We start from the raw sequence: 21,109 nt of genomic DNA, 5'->3' as shown, positions 1-21,109 counted from the left end.
TCACTATGGCAAGAGGAAACAACTGTAGAGGGGAACTTTTATTTATTTTTACTAAACAAACAGTTATCTAGCATTTACTGTTTACCACCTAGCCAGACACTATTTTAAGTGCTCTACCAGAATAAGTTTTGTAATCCTTATAACAGCCCTGTAAGGTAGGTTCTATTATTATTCCCATTTTAGAAATGAGAGAATCAAGGCCCGAAGGGGTCAAATGACATGCTCAAGGTCACTATAGTAGATTATATTAGTGTTTAAAATACTAGGTGCTTCTCCTTGTTGACTTCAGCCTTGGCCATGTTATTTGTGGTGCCTCTTCCCCTCTCTATTTACATTTAACTTGGCCATGTCAATTGCCTTATCCTGTGACATATGAACAGAAGTAAAATGTTCTGAACAAAAGCCTGAAAGTCATCTATGAGTTCATCATGTTCTTTTCTCCTTCATCCATGAGACCAACAGTATTTGAGAGAAGAGCTGTTCCTTCATATTGGATTAGAGAATAAAGACCGATGGAGCAGAACTGAAGCTGAATTGGATAGTACATGTAACATGACTGAGAATCAAACCATTGTGATTGTAAGCAACACAAATCCTTGGGTTGTTTGTTCATATGTTTGTCATCTTTGGCAGTGTAACAAACAACCACATGGTCTCAGTTAGTAAAAAACATTTGTTTCTTACTTTCGAGTTGGCAACTCAATGGGGTAGCCCTGCTCCATGTGTCTCATTCTCGAGTCCAGGATAGAGGGCCATCAACTATCAGTGGCATGTTATTGTCATGCAATGGCAGAATTGCAAAAGAGCAAGTCTAACTGCCCAAGCACATTTCAAACCGTTCTACTGGCATCATGTCCTCTAACATCCTATTGGATAAAGCAAGTCACATGGCCAAGCCAAAATCAAGAGGTTAGAAAGTATAATTCGTTCACCATAATGTAATGACAAGTGCATGAATGTGTAATACCACTATTGATGTAATGAAGAATTTAGACAAGTTATTGAATCTACCATGGTTACTAATTCATAACCTACCTAAAGTGAATGATAGTGTCAACAGCTGAAATTCAAATCCAGGCATCTGGCTTTATTTGTATTTAATTTTTTAAAATATAATTTACATACCATAAAATTTATCCTTTCGAAGTGTACAATTCAATGGTTTTTAGTATCTTAACAGAGTTGTGCAACTATCACCATAACTAATTCCAGAACATTTACATCACCCCCGAAAGAAACACTGTGCCTTTAGCAGTCATTATCCATTGTTTCCTACTTCCAACCCCTTGAAACCAATAATCTCCTTTCTATCTCTATGGATTTGCCTTCTCTAGAGAGTTCATATAAAGAAAATCATACAATATGTGGCTTTTTGTGTCTGGCTGCTTTCACTTAGCATAATGTTTTTAAGGCACATCCATGTTGTAGAATGTATCAGTACTTCGTTCCTTGTTATGGGTGAATTATATATATATATATATATATATATATATATATATATATATATATGTATGTATATATATATATGTATATATATATGCATATATATATGCATTATATATATATATACATATAGATAGATATGTATATATGCACACACACAAATAAACAAAATGTGAGACATATATATATATATATAACAAAATGTGAGATACATGTGTATATATATATATACATCTATCTCACATTTTGTTTATTCATTCAACAGTTAGATGGGCTTATTTGTTGTTTCCATTTCTGTTTCAGTTCTCTTGGGTATATAACTAGGAGTGAAATTGCTTGTCTTATGGTAAGATATCTAATGTATTGGCATACAATTATCGTATTCCCTTATAATTCTTTTTTTAAAAAATTTTATTGGGGAATACTGGGGAACATTGTGTTTTTCCAGGACCCATCACCTCCAAGTTGTTGTTTTCAACTTAGTTGTGGAGGGTGCAGGTCACTGGCCAATGTGGGAATTGAACCGGTGAACTTGGTATTATGATCGCTGTGCTCTAATCACTGAGCAAACCAGTCACCCCCCCCCCCTTATAATTCTTTTTACTTTATAAAGTCAGTAGTAATGCATCCTCTTGCATTCTTGGTTTTAGAAATCTGAGTCTTCTATCATTTCTTTTTGTCAATATAGCTAAAGATTTGTCAATTTTGTTATATTTTCAAAGAACCAACATTCAGTTTTGTTACTTTTCTCTATTGTTTTTCTATTCTCTATTTCATTTACTCTAATCATTATTACTGCCTTCCTTCTGCTTGCTTTGAGTTTATTTTGCTCATTTTTTTATACTTTATTAAGGTGGAAGTTTAGAATATTGATTTGATATCTTTTTTAAAATACGTCTGTTATAGCTATAAATTTCTCTCTTAGCACTCTTGCCACTTCATCCCATAAATTTTGGTATGTTGTGTTTTATTTTCATTCATTTGAAAGTACTTTTAATCCCCTTTGATGCATTGGTTATTTAGAAGTATGGTTTTTTTAAAATTTCCACATATTTGCTATTTATTTTTTATATTACTCCATTGTGGTCAGAGTACATTTTATGATTTAAATTCTTTTAAATGTATGGATTTAATGGCCCAACATATGATCTATCTTACAGAATTTTCCATGTGTGCTTGAAAAGGATGCGTGTTCTGCTTTTGTTGCATAGAGTGTCGTATAGATATATACTAGTTCAAGTTTGTGAATAGTATTGCTTAAGCCTTCTATGTCCTGATTAGTCTTTGGTCTGGTTGTTCTATTATTCAATGTAAGTATTGACGTTTCCAAATATTATTGTTGAATTGTATTTTTTGTATGTAACACTGTTTTTCCCTATCTGACTTAAAAGACAACTGTTTAAGTAATAATTACAAATGTACATTGATGGACACACATTGGATAAAGTTGTAACTTTTATGACAGTAGTAGCACAAAGGAGGAGGGAGGGAAAGGAGATCTGTAGAGTCAATGTTTTTAATGTACCATTGAAATTTAGTTGGTATTAATCTGAACTAGATTTTTTTTTTGTTGTTAGGAACCAAGATTTTCTTTCTTTTTTAAAAAATTAAAATTTAGTGGGGTGACAATTGTTAGTAAACTTACATAGGTTTTAAGTGCTCAATTCTGTACTACATCATCTATATGAGGTCTGACAATTAAGTTCTCGAACTCATCCTAGAAAAAGTGCTACATACCTCATTGCTGAATATCACTACGGTCACCTTCAAAGTACTCCCCTTAGGAACGTATGCACTGATGCCAGTGCCTAGTCCACCCTTCAAAGCAATTTTGGAACTCTGTTTCTGGAATGGCCATCAGAGCTGTCGTCGTATTACCCTTGATGCCCTGAATGTCATCAAAATGTCTTCCTATCAATATCTCCTATATCTTTGGGTAAAGAAAGAAGTCATTGTGGGCCAGATCAGGTGAGTAGGGAGCGTGTTCCAATACAGTTATTTTTTTACTGGCTAAAACTCTCTCACAGACAGTGCCTTGTGAGCTGGTGCATTGTCGTGATGCAAGAGCCATGAATTGTTGGCAAAAAGTTCAGGTCGTCTTAATTTTTTCATGCAGCCTTTTCAGCACTTGCAAATAGGTCACTGTTTGTCCAGTTGGTACAAATTCATAATGAATAATCCACTGATATAAAAAAAGGTTATCAATATCGTTACAACAATGTTTGCAAACTTAATTGTCAGACCTCATATATCATATTATGTATTCACCATCCAGAGTCAGTGCTCTTTTTTTTAAACATGTTTTTTATTAGTTTCAGGTGCACAAAACCATGTAATAGACATTTATCATTTATATCCCTCACACAGTGACAACCCCCCTCCCCCCATTGCCTACCCCTCTGACATCGCACAGAGCCATTACATTTCCACTGTCTCTATTCCTAATGCTGTACTCTGCTTCTTGTAACTAGATATGTATATAAAATTGTAGTTGACATTCATTATTGTTCAGCTGCAGCTTCAGGTGTACAGTGCAGTGATCAGGTATCTACATCATCCCTGAGGTGGTCTTCCTAATGATACAAGTATCCATCAGATACCCTACAAAATCTTTACAACATTATTGATTACATTCCCCAAATTGACTTTTGTATCCCAATGGCAATCTTGTGGTTACCGACTGTGCTTTCTAATCCCTTCACCTTCCCCCTCATCTCCAACCCCCGCACCATCTAGCAACCCTCAGTTTTTCTTCTATGTCTCTGAGACTGTTTCTGATTAGTTCATTCATTTATTCTATTTTTTAGATTCCACATATAAGTGAGATCATATGGTATTTGTCTTTCTCTGTCTGACTTATTTCACTTAAAATAATGTTCTCTTGGTCTATCCATATTGTTGCAAATGGTAAGATTTCCTTCTTCTTTATGGCTGCGTAATACTCCATTGTATATATGTACCACAGTTTCTTAATCCAGTTGTCTACCGATGGACATTTTGGTTGTTTCCTTGTCTTGGCTATTGTGTATAGTGCTGCAATAAACATAGGGGTGCATACATTTTTTTCTTTCTATCACCATATATTTGACCCTGTTTACCACCCCCCACCCCTCTACCCTCTGGTAACCACTAAACTATTGCCTGTGTCTCTGAGTTGCTGTTTTTTTATTTGTTTTTCTTGTTCCTTTGTTGTTTTCAGTTTTATATCCCATATATCAGTGAAGTCATATGGTTCTTGAGGTTTTATTTCTGACTTATTTCACTTAGCATAATAATCTCAAGATCCATCCATGTAGTCGCAAGTGGCACTATTGCATCTTTTCTTCCATTCTGTATTCCATTGTGTACAATCAATTCCATTGAGTATTTTGTTGTGTATAATCCGAACTAGATTGTTATGGTGAGATGTTAATTACAAATCCCAGGGCAACCACTAAAAAAATAAATGTTAAAATATCATAAAGTAACTGACACAAATATTAAAATAGTAGATGTTAAAATATCTATTTAACATACAAGAAAGCAGTAATGGAGGGATAAATTTAAAAATAAAAATAAAATATATAGAAAACAAATCACAAACGGTCATTGTGTATCTTCCCTTATCACTAGTTACACTAAATGTTAATCAATTAAACATTCCAATTAAAATGCAGAGGTTTGAAAAAGCGATACAAAATTCATGATACAACTATATCCTGTTTATAAGAGACACACTTTAGGTTCAAAGGCACAAGTAGGTTGAACGTAAAAATATAGAAAAAGATATACAATGAAAACAGTAACCAAAAGAGAGCTGGAATGGCTATACTAATATGAGATAAAATAGACTTTAAGACAAAAATCATTACTAGAACATTTTATAACGATAAAAGTGTCACTCACTCAAGAAAATACAACACTTATAAACATATATGCACTTTAAAAGAGCGATCCAAAATACATGAGGCAATTTTATTTTTTGAAATAAACTTTATTTTTAAAGCAGTTTTAGGTTCACAGCAAAATTGAGCAGAAAATACAAAGACTTCCCATATCCTCCTTGCCCCCACACAACCTCCTCTACTGTCAATATCCCACACCAGAATGGTACATTTGTTACAGTTGAACTTACATTGAACTTATCATCTAAAGTCCATTGTTTATGGTTCACTCTTATATATTATATGGGTTTTGACAAGTATGAACCATTAAAATATCATACAGAATATTGTCACTACCCAAAAATGTCCTCTGTGTTTCGCTGATTTATCTCTCATTCCCTCCCATCTAACCCCTGGCAACCAGTGATCTTTTTACTGTCTCCACAAGTTTTGCATTTTTCAGGATGTCATATAGTCAAAATACACAGTACGTAGCCTTTTCAGATTGGCTTCATTTACTTAGTAATATGCATTAAAGTTTTTCCATGTGTTTTCATGGCTTGATGGCTCATCTTTTTAGCACTGAGCAATATTCCACTGTCTGGCTGTACCACAGTTATTTAATTATTCGATCACTGAAGGACATCTTGGTTGCTTCCAAGTTTTGGTAATGATGACTAAACCTGCTATAAACACCTATGTGCAGGTTTTTGTGTGGACATAAGTTTTCAACTCCTTTGGGTAAATACCAAGGAGTGTGATTACTATGTCCCATGGTGAAAGAATATTTAGTTTTTTAAGAAACAACTAAATTGTCTTCCAAAATGGATGTACCATTTACATCCCACCAGCAATGAATCAATGTTCCTGTTGCTCCACATCCTCATCAATATTTGATGTTACCAGTGTCCTGGATTTTGGCAGCTCTAATAAGTATATAATGGTATTTCATTGTTGTTTCAATTTGCAATTCCCTACTGACCTAATTCTCTAATGTTGAGCATCTTTTCAGATGATTATTTGCCATCTGTATATCCTCATTGGTGAGGTGTCTATTCAGATCTTTTACCCATTTTTTATTGGATTATTTGTTTTCTTATTGTTGAGTTTTAAGTGTTCTTTGTAGCTCTGTTAATTTTTCTTCATCCTTTATTCTTTCTAGTCCTCAGACTGGATAATCTCAATTGACTTAATTCCCTGGTTCTTCTGCCTAATCACATTTGCTGCTGAGCTCCTCCAGTGAATATTTCATTTCAGTTATTCTGCTTTTTATCCCTAGAATTTCCATTTGGTTCTTTTTTAATATATAATTTATGTCCCTTTATTGATATTTAGTGAGGCATTTTTTAACACATTTTTTTAGTTCTTTTAACATGGTTTCCTTTAGTTCCTACATATATTTAAAATAGCTCATTTTAATTATTGTCCAGTAAATCCTACATCAGAACTTCCTCGAAGACATTTCTAGTCATTACTTTTTTCCTGTGTATAGACCATAATTTCTTGGTTTTTTTCTGCATGAAAAATTGGCATTATAAACAACATAATGTGGCAATTCTGGAAATCAGATTTTCTCCCCTCCCAGAGTTTGTTGTTGTTCCTGTTTGGTGGTGTTGTTATATGTTTGTTTAGTGACCTTTCTGAATAAATTATGTAAAGTCTATGTTCTTATTTGTGTGAGGTCTCTGAAGTCTCTGCATCACATGGGAGAGGTCTTATTAAAACACTCCCTCTCTAACCTCAAGTCCTACCACAGAATTCATACAATTTACCCCATACAATTCAGCCACACTGATTTGTACTTAAGTGGGAGATTAGTAATGCATAGTGGTTAAAAGGATGGGCTTGAAAGCCAGGCTGTCTATTTAAAGTCTTGTTCTGGCACTTACTAGTTGTATGAATTTCAGCAACTTATTTGATTTTTCTCTGTCTTGGTTTTCTAATTTTAAAAATTGATCTAATAACAGTATCTACCCCATAGAGTTACTGTTGTATTAATAATTATATAATAAAAATTAGGTGCTTAAAATAGTGCCTAGTACAATACAAATGACATAGTAAACAAAAATTAGCTATTGTTATTGGGAGTATTGACATTACTATATTTCATCAACAGGTCCTTTGTACTTGATGTACTCTCTGTCTGTACTTTTCTTTCCCTAGAATTTTTTTGTGGCTGGTTTTTTCTTGTCCTTTGAGTCTCTGCTCAGATGTTACTTCCTCAGAGAGGCTCTCCTGACTACTTAAATCTAATGAAATCTTCCTCCATCATTCTTGATTACATTACCGTGTTTTGTTTTCTTAAGAGAACACACCACTCTTTGAAAATATTCCCTTTGTTTATTTGTTACTTCTTTATTATGTGCTTGTTCACTGCACCTCCAATATAATGCTCCAGGAGGACAGGGACCATGTCTACTTTTGGTTACTTGTCAGTGGGTTCTTAGGGCCTAGAAGAGTGCCTGATGCAAAATGGAAACTCAATATGTATTTGATCAATGGATTTCCTTCACACAACATTTACAAGAAAAAAAAAACCCTAATACAAGTTATAGAAAAGCAACTTAAAGACCTAAATAAATGTAGCAACATATAGCAGTTCCTTAAATAATGCCGCTTTGTTCAACGTCCTTTTGTTTTAACTTTGACGGGAAAAAAATCAATTCCCTCCCAGGGCCACCGTCTGTGTGGAGTTGGCACATTCTCCCCATGTCTGCGTGAGTTTTCCCCAGGTCCTCTGGTTTCCTAAAGGTGTGCACATAAAGTGAACTGGTGTGTCTATATTGTCCCAGTCTGCGTGAATGTGGGTGTGTACGATGTACGCTGCAAGGGAAGGGTGTCCTGTAGAGGGTGGTTCCTGCCTTGTTCCCTGAGCTGCAGGGAGAGGTTTCAGTCACCTGTGACCTTGAACTGGACTAATCGGGTTATAAAATAATGATCTGACTTGTTTTTATTCATTTTTCTTAAATGTATATATAGTTCACATTTATTTCAATGTTTAATATTAGAAATGTCTTGGGTCTTTATTTAGAAGTTTGATGATGTTTTTGTGTCCAGAAATATGCCATAGGTATGTAACTCTTGTTTATATTAATTAGCCTATGGTGAAATTGATTTTGTTATACATGGTTTTGCTTAAAATTGCAGTTTCCAGAACCTATCAATGACATAAGTGAGGACTTAGTGTACTGTATTAATGGATAAGAAGACACGGTATCATAAAGTCATAAAGATATGAATTCTTTCTCCCAAATAATCTATAATTTAAATGAATTAAATGGGTTAATTCATAGGAATTAACACAGGTTTTTAAGATAGAAATTAACGTGAAACTTGCATTTTTCATAGAAATCAACTAGTTAATCTAAAATCTATACGCAAGAATAACAGACCAAGGATAGTCAAGATAATTTTGAAAAAGAACATGGAAGTGAAAGTTGGGGAAGGATAGAACTACAAGGAGAAATAGACAAATCCAGAAATAGACAAATCCACGATAATGAATAAAAATGTCAATAACTCTCTCAATAATTGATGTAACAAGTAAATAGAAAATCAGCAAGGATATAGTAGTTTGGGAAAACACTATCAATTATGTTGACCTTATTGACATTTATATTATACTCCAACCAACAACCAACACTAAAACACACATTCTTTTCATGTGCACATGGAATATTTACCAAGACATACCACAATTTAGGCCATAAAACAAGTGCCAATAAATTTTAAGGCAATCATATAATATAGTCTGTTCTCTGACTCAATGCAATTAAAATGGAAATATGAAACAGAAAGATAACTGGAAAATCCCCAAATATTAGGAAACTAAAAAAATACACTTCTAGGGATGGCCCATTAGCACAGTTGGTTAGAGCATGGTGCTAATAACAAGGTTGCCAGTTTGATCCCCGCATGGGCCACTGTGAGCTGTGCCCTCCTTAAAAATAAATTAATTAATTTAAAAAATAAGAAGTTTAATTTTAAAAAAAAACCACACACTTCTAGGTAACCCATGGTTCAAAGAAAAAAATCACGGGAGAAATTAGAAAGTATTTTACACTGAATAAAAGTGAAAATACAACAAATCAGAATTTATGGGATGTCACTTAAAGGAATACTTTAAGGTAAATGTATAGCACTAGAGACATGTATTAAAAAAGCAAAAAAATGGTCTGAAAATCAATGACCTTAAGAAACTAGATACCAATGATACACCTGGAAAGGGGTTAATATCCCAAATCTATTTTTAAAAAATTCATACGACACAACACTAAAAACAAAAAACAGCCCAATTAAAAAATGGGCAGAGGACATGAAGAGACATTTCCCTAAAGAGGACATACAGATGGCCAATAGACATATGAAAAGACGTTCAATGTCACTAATCATCAGAGAAATGCAAATAAAAACCACAATGAGATACCACTTCACTCCCGTCAGAATGGCTATCACCCATAAATCAACAAACAATAGGTGCTGGCAAAGATGTGGGTAAAAGGGATCCCTCGTGCACTGTTGGTGGGATTGCAGATTGGTGCAGACACTATGGAAAACAGTATGGATGTTCCTCAGAACATTAAAACTAGAACTACCTTATGACCCAGCAATTCCACTCCTGTATATTTATTCAAAGAAATCCAAAATACTAATTCAAAAAATATATGCACCCGTATTTATTGCAGTACTATTCATAATAGCCAAGATATGGAAACAATCAAAATGCCCATCAATAGATGACTGGATAAAGAAATTGTGGTACATTTATACAATGAAGTCTTACTCTGCTATAAAAAAAAAAAAGAATGAAATCTTACCATTTGCAACAACACGGATGGACCTAGTGAATATTATGCTAAGTGAAGTAAGTCGGACTGAGAAAGACAAGTACCAAATGCTCTCATTTATATGTGGAATCTAAAGAACAGAATAAATGGGCAAACAAAACAGAAATAGACTCAGAGATAGAGAGGAAAAAACTAATGGTTGCTAGATGGGAGGGGGGTTGGGGGATGGGGAAGAAGGTGAAGGGATTAGAAAGTACAAATTCCTAGCCACAAAATAGTCACAGGGATGTGAAATACACTATGGGAAATATAATCAATAACATTGTAAAGATTATGTAGTGCACCAGATGGGTACTGGTCTTATTAGGGGGATCACTTCATAGACTGTGTAGATGCCTGACAACTCTGCAATACACCTGAAGCTGAAGTAGAATAATATTGAATGTCAAATATATATATATATATATATTTGTATATATTTGTATATATATATATATAGTATATATATATTTGCATATATTTGTATATAGCTATTACAATACTATTGACTATATTCCCTATGCTGTACTTTACATCATATATATATATATATATATGTATATGTGTGTGTGTATATATATGTATATATATGTATATATATACACATATACAAATATATATATATACACATATACATATATATACATATATATATATATATATATATACATATATATATATATATGATGTAAAGTACAGCATAGGGAATATAGTCAATGGTATTGTAATAGCTATATACAATGTCAGAGGGGTAGTAGACCTGGGCGGTTATCACTTTGTGAGGGGTGTAAATGTCTAATCATTATGTTGTTTTGTACACCTGCAACTAATATAATAAAAATAAATTTTTTAAGAAACTAGGAAAAAGAAGATCATAGAAAACCCCAAAGGATGTATAAGAAAGGAAAAAATAAGACGTCATCAAAATGGCGGCGTGAGGTGAGCCTCTGTAAGTTTCCCCTGGAATTTACAATTAATCGAACAATAATAATTCCACAAAGGACTCCCTGCACAGCAGACAGGCAAGATGAAGAGGCCCACTACTGAATTCACCTGAAGGTGGGAGAATCGCGGGAGTGGGGGAGGAGGGAAGGGAGAAGTGCAGAGACGGAGCCAGGGGAGCGCAGGACGCAGAACTAGCTCAGTACTCCGAGCTCGCTGCATCCCGGAACTACCGCAGCTGCAGGAGAGGGAAGAACTCGGACTGCTAGGGCTCCGTTATGGCCAACAGGTCTGAGGGGGTAGCATGTAACACGGCTGAACCCAACGCTCACAGCAGAGACCTCGGACAAAAGGCTGAGGGAAGAAGGCTGAAAACGGTTGTTTAAGCCCTCACTGCTGAGCAGAGAACGGAAGCCTTAGTCACTGAGACTAGCCGCCCCCTCCCTACCCTCCCAGAGCTCACCCTGCCCCCACCTGCCCGGTGCTAGAAGCAGAACAGTAGCAGTGTCAGATCAAAAGAACAGAATATTTGCTGTTCTGAGAACTGTGGACCGCAGACACAGATTCCCAGCCCAACTAGTTCCGGCAAAGGTGAGGGAGATGTGGAAGCAGGACCGGCTGTGGTGGTGGCCACCTCCATTGCTCTGGGCCACATCTCACAACTCACCCCTCACCTGGCCCCACCTATCTGGGTGGATACCTGCAGAAGTAAACAGAACTGCTGAAACATATGGGCTCTGAATGTGGTGCAGAAAGAGCTTTGGAACTTCAAAAGCTCTCCGCATACCTACACGGACACTGTGCCCTGTGACCGAGGTGAATTATCAACACAGGAGAAGCCCGCCTCCCAGGAAATCCTCCCATTGTGTAAGAAGCTGGAATAGTGCAGAGAAAATAGCACTACCGTGTGAGAGAGAAAAAAAAGGCTGCAGTTGGAGAGAAAATAAAACATTCTACCAACAAGTACTGGAAAACAAAACAAAGATCTCTTCCTATCAACCTGTTGCAGAAGCCACTCCTGTAGATATCTAGGAAGACAAATAATAAATCAGTAATTGCCATGAATAACCAAGGCAACAAGACAGCTCAGAAAGAAAGTGAAAAGTCTCCAGAAAAGGAACTTAAAGATATGGAAATATGTGATTTAAATGACAGAGAATTCAAGACTGCACTTCTGAAAAAACTCAACGAGGTGCAAGAAAACACAGAAAGGCAATTTAATGAATTCAGAAACACAATCAAAGAACAACATGAGCATTTTACGAAACAGATTGAAATTTTAAAAAAGAACCAAATAGAATTTCTAGAGATTAAGAACTCAATAGAAGAAATTAAGATGAAATAACCAGTTTAGGTAGTAGAGTTGACCAGATGGAGGAAAGAATCAGTGACATCGAAGATAGAAACCTGAAAATTACACAGATGGAAGAAGAAAGAAACTTGAGACTTAAAGGAAATGAAAAAATTCTACAAGAACTTTCTGACTTCATCAGAAAGAGCAATATAAGAATAATTGGCATACCAGAAGGAGATGAAAGAGAGAAGGGAACAGAGAATATATTCAAACTAATTGTTGATGAGAATTTCCCAAACTTGTAGACAGAACTGGATCCTCGAATCCAAGAAGCAAATAGAACACCTAATTCCCTCACTCCCAACATGCCTTCTCCAAGGCACATTGCATTGAAGGTGTCCAAAATCGACAAAGAAAGAATCCTTAAGGCAGCCAGGGAAAAGAAGACGGTAACCTGCAAAGGAAAGCCCATTAGATTATCATCAGATTTTTCAGCAGAAACTCTACAAGCCAGGAATGAGTAGAACCAAATATTCAAACTATTGAAAGAGAGAAATTATGAGCCAAGAATAATGTATCCAGCAAAGATATCCTTTAGATATGAAGGAGGAATAAAGACCTTTCCAGACATACAGAAGCTGAGGGAATTTTCTAATACACGACCTGCACTACAAGAAATACTAAAGGAGGCTATTGGACACCACCATCAACGGGGACAATTTGTGGCAACCAAAACATAAAAAGGGTGAGAGTAAAGGCCTGAACTGGAAGATGGGAATGGAGAAAGTAAGCGTGCTAAGGAAAATGGAATACTCAAAATATCAAACTTTCTTTTACTTAAACTTAAGGGTAACCACTCAAGAAAAATCCAGAACTGAAATATATACTGTAATAAAAGAAGAAACAGAGAGAAACATCATAGAATACCACCATACAGAAATAATAGACAACAACAAAAAGGAAAAGAAACAATGGAGACACAGACTTACCAGAAAACTAAAGATAGAATGACAGGAAATCCTCACATATCAATAATCACCTTAAATGTAAATGGACTGAACTCACCAATAAAAAGGCACAGAGTAGCAGATTGGATCAAAAAACTAAACCCAACCATATACTGTCTCCAAGAGACACATCTCAGTTACAAGGACAAGCATAGACTCAAAGTGAAAGGGTAGAAATTGACACTCCAAGCAAATGGTACCCAGAGAAAATCAGGTGTAGCCATAATGATATCAGATGAAACACACTTCAGGGTGAAAAAGATAACAGGAGACAAAGATGGACATTTCATAATGGTAAAGGTGACTATACAACAAGAAGACATAACAGTCATCAATATTTATGCCCCCGATCACGAAGCACAAAAATATACCAAGCAACTACTAACAGAACTAAAGGGAGAAATTGACCAAAACACAATTATACTAGGGGACCTGAATACATCACTGATAGCTATGGATAGATCACCCAAACAAAATAAATAACGAAATAGCAGCCCTAAATGACACATTAGATGAAATGGACATAATTGCCATATATAGAGCACTTCATCCTAAAACATCAGACTATACATTCTTTCTAGTGTACATGGAACATTCTCAAGGATACACCATATATTGGGACATAAAATCAACCTCAGCAAATTTAAGAAGATTGAAATCATACCAAGCATATTCTCTGATCACAAGGCTTTGAAATTGGATATCAACTGCAAAAAGAAAGCAGGAAAAAACACAAATACATGGAGATTAAACAACATACTTGTAAAGAACGACTGGGTCAAAGAAGAAATTAGAGGAGAGATCAAAAGATACATAGAAACAAATGACAATGAAAATACATCCTACCAAAAATTTTGGGATGCAGCAAAAGCAATTTTAAGAGGGAAATTTATATCATTACAGGCCTATCTCAAGAAACAAGAAAAATCCCAAATAAATAACCTCATGTTACACCTTAAAGAACTAGAAAAAGAAGAACTAGTACAACCCAAGGTCAGCAGAAGAAAGGAAATAACAAAAATCAGAGCAGAACTAAATGAAATAGAGAACAAAAAGACAATAGAAAAAATTAATGTGACAATGAGCTGGTTCTTTGAAAAGATTAACAAAATTGACAAACCGTTGGCTAGACTCACTAAAATAAAAAGAGAGAAGACACTAATTAACAAAATCAGAAATGAAAAAGGGGAAGTTATCACGGACACCACAGAAATACAAAGGATCATCCAAGAATAACATGATGGACTATATGCCACCAAATTCAATAACCTAGAAGAAATGGACAAGTTCTTAGAAACATAGCCTTCCAAGGCTGAACCATGAAGAACTGGAAAATCTAAACAGACTGATCACCAGTAATGAAATTGAATCAGTCATCCAAAACCTTCGCAAAAGCAAAAGTCCGGGACCAGATGGCTTTACTAGTGAATTCTACCAAACCTTGAAAGAGGATCTAATACCAATCCGGCTCAAACTCTTGCAAAAATTGAAGAGACAGTACTCCCTAACTCATTTTATGAGGCCAACATTACCCTGATACCAAAACCTGGTAAGGACAACACAAAAAAAGAAAACTACAGACCAATATCTCTGATGAATACAGATGCAAAAATCCTAAACAAAATTCTAGCAAATCGAATACAACATTGCCTTAAAAAGATCATTCATCACGACCAAGTGGATTTCATTCCAGGGGCACAAGGATGGTTCAACATCCGCAAATCCATCAATGTGATACGTCACATAAACAAAATAAAGGACAAAAATAATATGATGATATCAATTGATGCAGAAAAAGCATTTTATAAGATACAACATCCATTTATGATTAAAACACTTAATAAAATAGGTATAGAAGGAAAATACCTTAACATAATAAAGGCCATATATGACAAGCCCTCAGCTTATCTCATAATTAATGGTGAAAAACTGAAGCCCTTTGCTCTACGTTCAGGAACACGACAGGGTGTCCCCTATCACCACTGCTTTTCAACATCGTGTTGGAAGTCCTTGCCGGAACAATCAGGTAAGAGAAAGAAATAAAAGGCATCCACATTGGGAATGAAGAAGTTAAATTATCACTCTTTGCAGATGACATGATGCTATATATAGAAAACCGTAAAGACTCCACCAAAAAGCTATTAGAAACAATGAACGAATACAGTAAAGTTCCTGGCTACAAAATCAACGTACAAAAGTCCATTGCATTCCTATATACTAACAATGAAATCTCAGAAAAAGAAACACAAAAATCAATTCCTTTTTCAATTGCAGCAAAAAGAATAAAATACCTAGGAATAAACTTAACCAATGATGTGAAGGACACATATGCTGAAAACTGTAAGACATTTTTGAAAGAAATTGAAGACACAAAGAAATGGAAAGACATTCCGTGCTCATGGATTGGAAGAATCAACATAGTTAAAATGGCCATATTACCCAAAGCAATATACAGAGTTAATGCAATCCCCATCGAAATCCCAATGACATTTTGTAAAGAAATAGAACAAAAAATCATCATATTTGTTTGGAACCACAAAAGACCCCGAGTAGCCAAAGCAATTTTAAGGAAAAAGAACAATACTGGAGGTATCAAACTCCCTGACTTTAGCTTGTACTACAGGGCTACAATAATCAAAACAGCATGGTATTGGCAGAAAAACAGACACATAGACCAATGGAATAGAATTGAGAACCCAGAAATAAAACCACATAAATATGGACAGATAATTTTTGACAAAGAAGCTGAAAACATACAATGAAGGAAAGACAGCCTCTTCAATAAATGGTGCTGGGAGAATTGGAAAGCCACGTGCAAAAGAATGTAACTGGACTGCTATCTGTCACCATGTACCAAAATTAATTCAAAATGGATCAAAGACTTAAGCATAAGACCTGACACAATAAACTATAGAAGTACCTATAGAAGAAAACATAGGTACTAAACTTATGGACCTTGGGTTCAAAGAGCATTTTGTGAATTTGACTCCAAAGGCAATGGAAGTAAAAGCTAAAATAAACGAATGGGACTATGTGAAACTTAAAAGCTTCTGCACAGCAAAAGAAACCATCGACAAAATAAAGAGGCAACCAACTGAATGGGGAAGATTTTTGCAAACAGTGCCTCCAATAAGGGGCTAATATCCCAAATATACAAGTAACTCATGAAATTCAACAACAAAAAACACAAACAACCCAATTGAATAATGGGCAGAGGACCTGCAGAGACATTTCTGCAAAGAGGACATACAAATGGCAAATAGATATATGAAAAAATGCTCAACATCACTAATCATCAGAGAAATGCAAATAAAAACCACAATGAGATATCACTTCACCCCAGTCAGAATGGCTATCATCAACAAGACAAACAGTAACAAGTGTTGGAGAGGCTGTGGAGAAAAAGGAACCCTCATACACTGTTGGTGGGAATGCAGACTGGTGCAGCTGCTGTGGAAGGCAGTGTTAGGTTCCTCAAAAAATTACGAATAGAATTACCATATGACTCAGCAATCCCTCTCCTGGGTATCTACCAAAAAAATCTGAAAACATGTACACATAAATACACGTGTACTCCAATGTTCATTGCAGCTTTGTTTACGGTGTCCAAGACGTGGAAATAACCAAAACGTCCTTCGATAGATGAATGGATAAAGAAGTTGTGATATATATACACAATGGAATATTATTCGGCGGTAAGAAAAGATGATATAGGAACATTTGTGACAACATGGATGCATCTTGAGAGTATAATGTAAGCGAAAGTCAGACAGAAAAAGCAGAGAACCATATGATTTCACTGATATGTGGTATATAAACCAAAAACAACAAAAGAACAAGACAAACAAATGAGAAACAAGAACTCATAGACACAGACAATAGTTTAGTGGTTACCAGAGGGTAAAGGGGGTGGGGGGTGGGAGATGAGGGTAAGGGGGATCATATATATGGTGATGGAAGGAGAACTGACTCCGGGCGGTGAACACACAATGGGATTTATCGATGATGTAATACAGAATTGTACACCTGAATCTATATAATTTCACTAACAATTGTCAGCCCATTAAATTAAAAAAAAATCTAAGGAAAAAATAAACATCAGAGCACTAATCAATATAATAGAGAATAAGAAAACAATAGAGAAAATCAATGAAATCAAAAGCTGGTTCATTGAGAAGATCAATAAAATTGATAAACTTTTATATAGGTTGTTCACGTAAAAAGAAAAAAGATACAAATTACCAATGTCAGAAATGAGGACATCATTACAAGTGGTGTCCTAGAAGTCAAGTGGAGGAGGTGTGTCAAGGTAGGAAGAAATTATCAAGTGCTGTGTCACCTGTTGCTGATAGGTCAAGAAATATGAGGATTCAAAAATACCATTGGTAGAATTCACTTGTGACCTTGATAAGACTAGTTTTGGCAGAGTAGTGGGGACAAAATCCAGAGTGAATGAAGTTTAAAACAGAAATGAGACAATGATTTGGGTCCATGAGTATAGACAACACTTTTGTGGAATTTTGCTACAGAAAGGAGCAAAGAAGTAGGGCAGTATGTAGAAGAGGAAGTAAAGTCAAGAAAGAGTATTCTTTTTAAGATGGGAGAAATAACATGATTGTATGCTAATGGAATGATCCATTAGAGAGAAAAATTGACAAAGCAGAAGGGAGAGGGGAGAATGGTTAGGTTCATATCTTTGAGTATGCAAGGCGAGTAGAATCTACTATGTATGAGGAGACATTGTCCTTCACCACTACCACAAATGCCTCATCCATAATAACTGGAGAGAAGGCCAAGTATAAAGGTACAGAAGCTGCAGGTAGTTGTATATATGTGGCACTGTTAACTTGCAGATTATCTCTTCTGATTACTTCTATGTTCTCAAGAAAATAGAAAACAAGTTCATTAGCTGTGAAAGATGATGGGAGAGGATGTATTAGAGGTTTGAAGAGGCAGGAGAAGATTTCTGAAGTCCCTTTCAGTTCTGAAATTCTTCTGTGATCTTTAACCACAGGATAAAATACAGAGAAGCCTTTACTTTTTCCCCCTTGGAGGGAAAAGCAAATTCTTTCTGTGTAAGACCTATAGTAAAAAACTACATGGGGGGTGGCCGGTTAGCTCAGTTGGTTAGAGAGTGGTGCTGGTAGCTCCGAGGTTGCTGGTTTGATCCCCACATGGGCCACTGTGAGCTGCGCCCTTCTTAAAAAAAAAAAAGAAAAGAAAAGAAAAGAAAAGAAAAGAAAAGAAAAGAAAAGAAAAGTACATGGGATTGTATGTGATATTAAAAAAAAAAAATAGAAATAACCTAAATATCCATTAGCTGCAGGAAAGTCTAAATAAATGATGACCTATCCACATTATGGAATAGTATGTAACAGATTAATAGAATAAAGTAGATCTATATTTGTCGACATGGAAAAATCTCCAAGGCTTGTAAGAAGGTGGAATAGGCACCCTCTTTACTTCGCATTGCTATTCTCTCCCTCCCTTAAAAAGTCCCTCAGCTTTGAATCTTGTAATCAGACTAAAGCCCTCACCACCCTTCTTATTGCTGTTGTTCATGGACCCCCACGTTTTGCTGACATAAAATGAGCATCATTCTCTAGTTAAATACAAACTGTAGGGAGCAGGTATTAGATCGCTTTGTTTCCTTTGCAACCAAAAAGGCCCCAGAGCAGTGAAAAGATGCAGGCCAAAAAAGGAAATAATACTACACAGCAATTGTTGCCAATATGCAAAAGTCACACCTCTCGAACTATATTTCTGCGGATTTTAAACTGCAGTGTCCTCATAAAACAGAGTTAAAATAGGAACATTGGAGAGTAAGAGATGAGAACCATAAAGGAAGCATTCTTTTCACACATGAAGTTATTATGGGATTTTAAAAGATGTCTTAATGTCTTATTGGATCAATTTATTTAAAGTAGTAAAATACTATTTAATGGAAAAAGCACTGATCATGTGAAGCTAATGTTGTTTTTATTGTTTTATTTAAAATTTTCCTAACATTCCTAGGTCAATTATAATTTGTGCTTCTGTCCTTCCTACCATTTAAAAGCATAATAACCTAAAGGATCAAAAAATATTTGTAAGCATTTTAAAAATATGAATGAAAATATGATAATGTAAACAGTGAAGATAAAGGAGAAGAAAAAACAGAGAAGGAGGAGGAAGCAGAGAAAGAAAAGGATAAAGAGGACAAGAGGCAATGATAGGAATTCTTCTCCGCTTTAGAGAAAGAAGTCAACTGCAGAATCAAGTGTAGTAATATTACAAAGTGGACTTCTGGAGTAGATTTCCTCGCTTTCTTTTATAAGCTTATAGTTTCTTTTTACACTGTCAAAGCTTTTTGAAGAATATGATACTACTTCTAGCTTGTAAATTCCTTGAGGGCACATGCCGTATCTTACAGATCTTTGTATCTCACATAGCATCTAGACAATTAACTAGCCACAGTGGAGGTACTCAATAAATACCTGTGGAAGGAATGACTGCAGAAGCTGACGGATATTAAGTACATTTAAAATAAATAAAAAATGTGCCTTAATAAAATTTAAAATGCATTTTCCCATCTTATTTTAGGTTGTGAATCCATATATTTCAAAGTAAATTTAATCTCTATTTTGCCAAATCCTTTACATTTACTTATTTATATATTAACTTTTAAAATTATTTAATGTGCATTAAAACTTTTGTGGCTCATTAAAACTTTCATTTTTATATGTTTCCCTAACTTTTCATTTTGGAAGTTTTAAAACTCCAATCATTTTTAAAGAATATAGCGTTCAACTAAACTCACCCATTGTTAATATTTTGCAAATTTATTTTACAGAATTATTAAATAGCAAATATTTTCTTTTGGAGCCACTATAATAATACAAAGAATGTTGAAGCTTTTTTTGTTTTTTTTGGTTTTTCTGCAGAAAAGAAAAGGTATTTCATCAACTCTGATGATGAAGTCAAACCTCAAACGTGTCCAAGACTTGAAGACCTTGATGAAAGAAACTGCCAGGCCTATTTTAATTCATAATTTTACATCAACCTGAGGCAAGTATAATTAAAACAGTTCTTTTTTGACATTCACATAAAGCATGGATATAATTTTAAATGAAAACATGGATGATTTTTCTTATAAATCTGAATGATTTGATTAATGGGTGTAACATATATTCGTCTTCTAATTGGTGGTATATATTTAGTTTGATTTTAAAAAAAGACAAATATGTAATTTGTAGCACAGAACTGGCACAAAAGCATTCCATGTTCTTATTTTATCTATGTTATAGAGGAGAGTTAAATTTGTAAATATAGAATTAAGTATCACATTTGTACTCTGCATATCAAGGTTGAATTCTAGGCTAGGTAATAAACATTTGAAACCACAGCATAGATAGCCTCGGAATTAGCCAAACATTTGAGCTAGTTTTCTGCAGTGAGATTGTCTTTGCTCACAATGCATTTCCAGTTTTTCTTTCAATAACATAAGATTAAAATTTAGAAATTCACAATTTGTCTCAGTTGAATTTTGGTGCCCCAATTTTTTGTACGCAAATTAGGAAAACTTATCATTATACATCATATATATCAGTTTTAAGGAATAAAAATATTTATTTAACTCTTCCACTGTTCACAAAGTCTTTTCACTAACATTACCTGATTAGTTCTCCACAATAATCTTATGAACAAGCCAAGGATTTAGGGTGATCTGGAAATGTTTCACCCCATGAACAAATC

Source organism: Rhinolophus ferrumequinum, chromosome X (assembly GCF_004115265.2).
Source record: "Rhinolophus ferrumequinum isolate MPI-CBG mRhiFer1 chromosome X, mRhiFer1_v1.p, whole genome shotgun sequence".
Taxonomy (NCBI): domain Eukaryota; kingdom Metazoa; phylum Chordata; class Mammalia; order Chiroptera; family Rhinolophidae; genus Rhinolophus; species Rhinolophus ferrumequinum.
The sequence above is the reverse complement of the archived record's forward strand: the minus strand, read 5'-3'. Positions refer to the sequence as shown.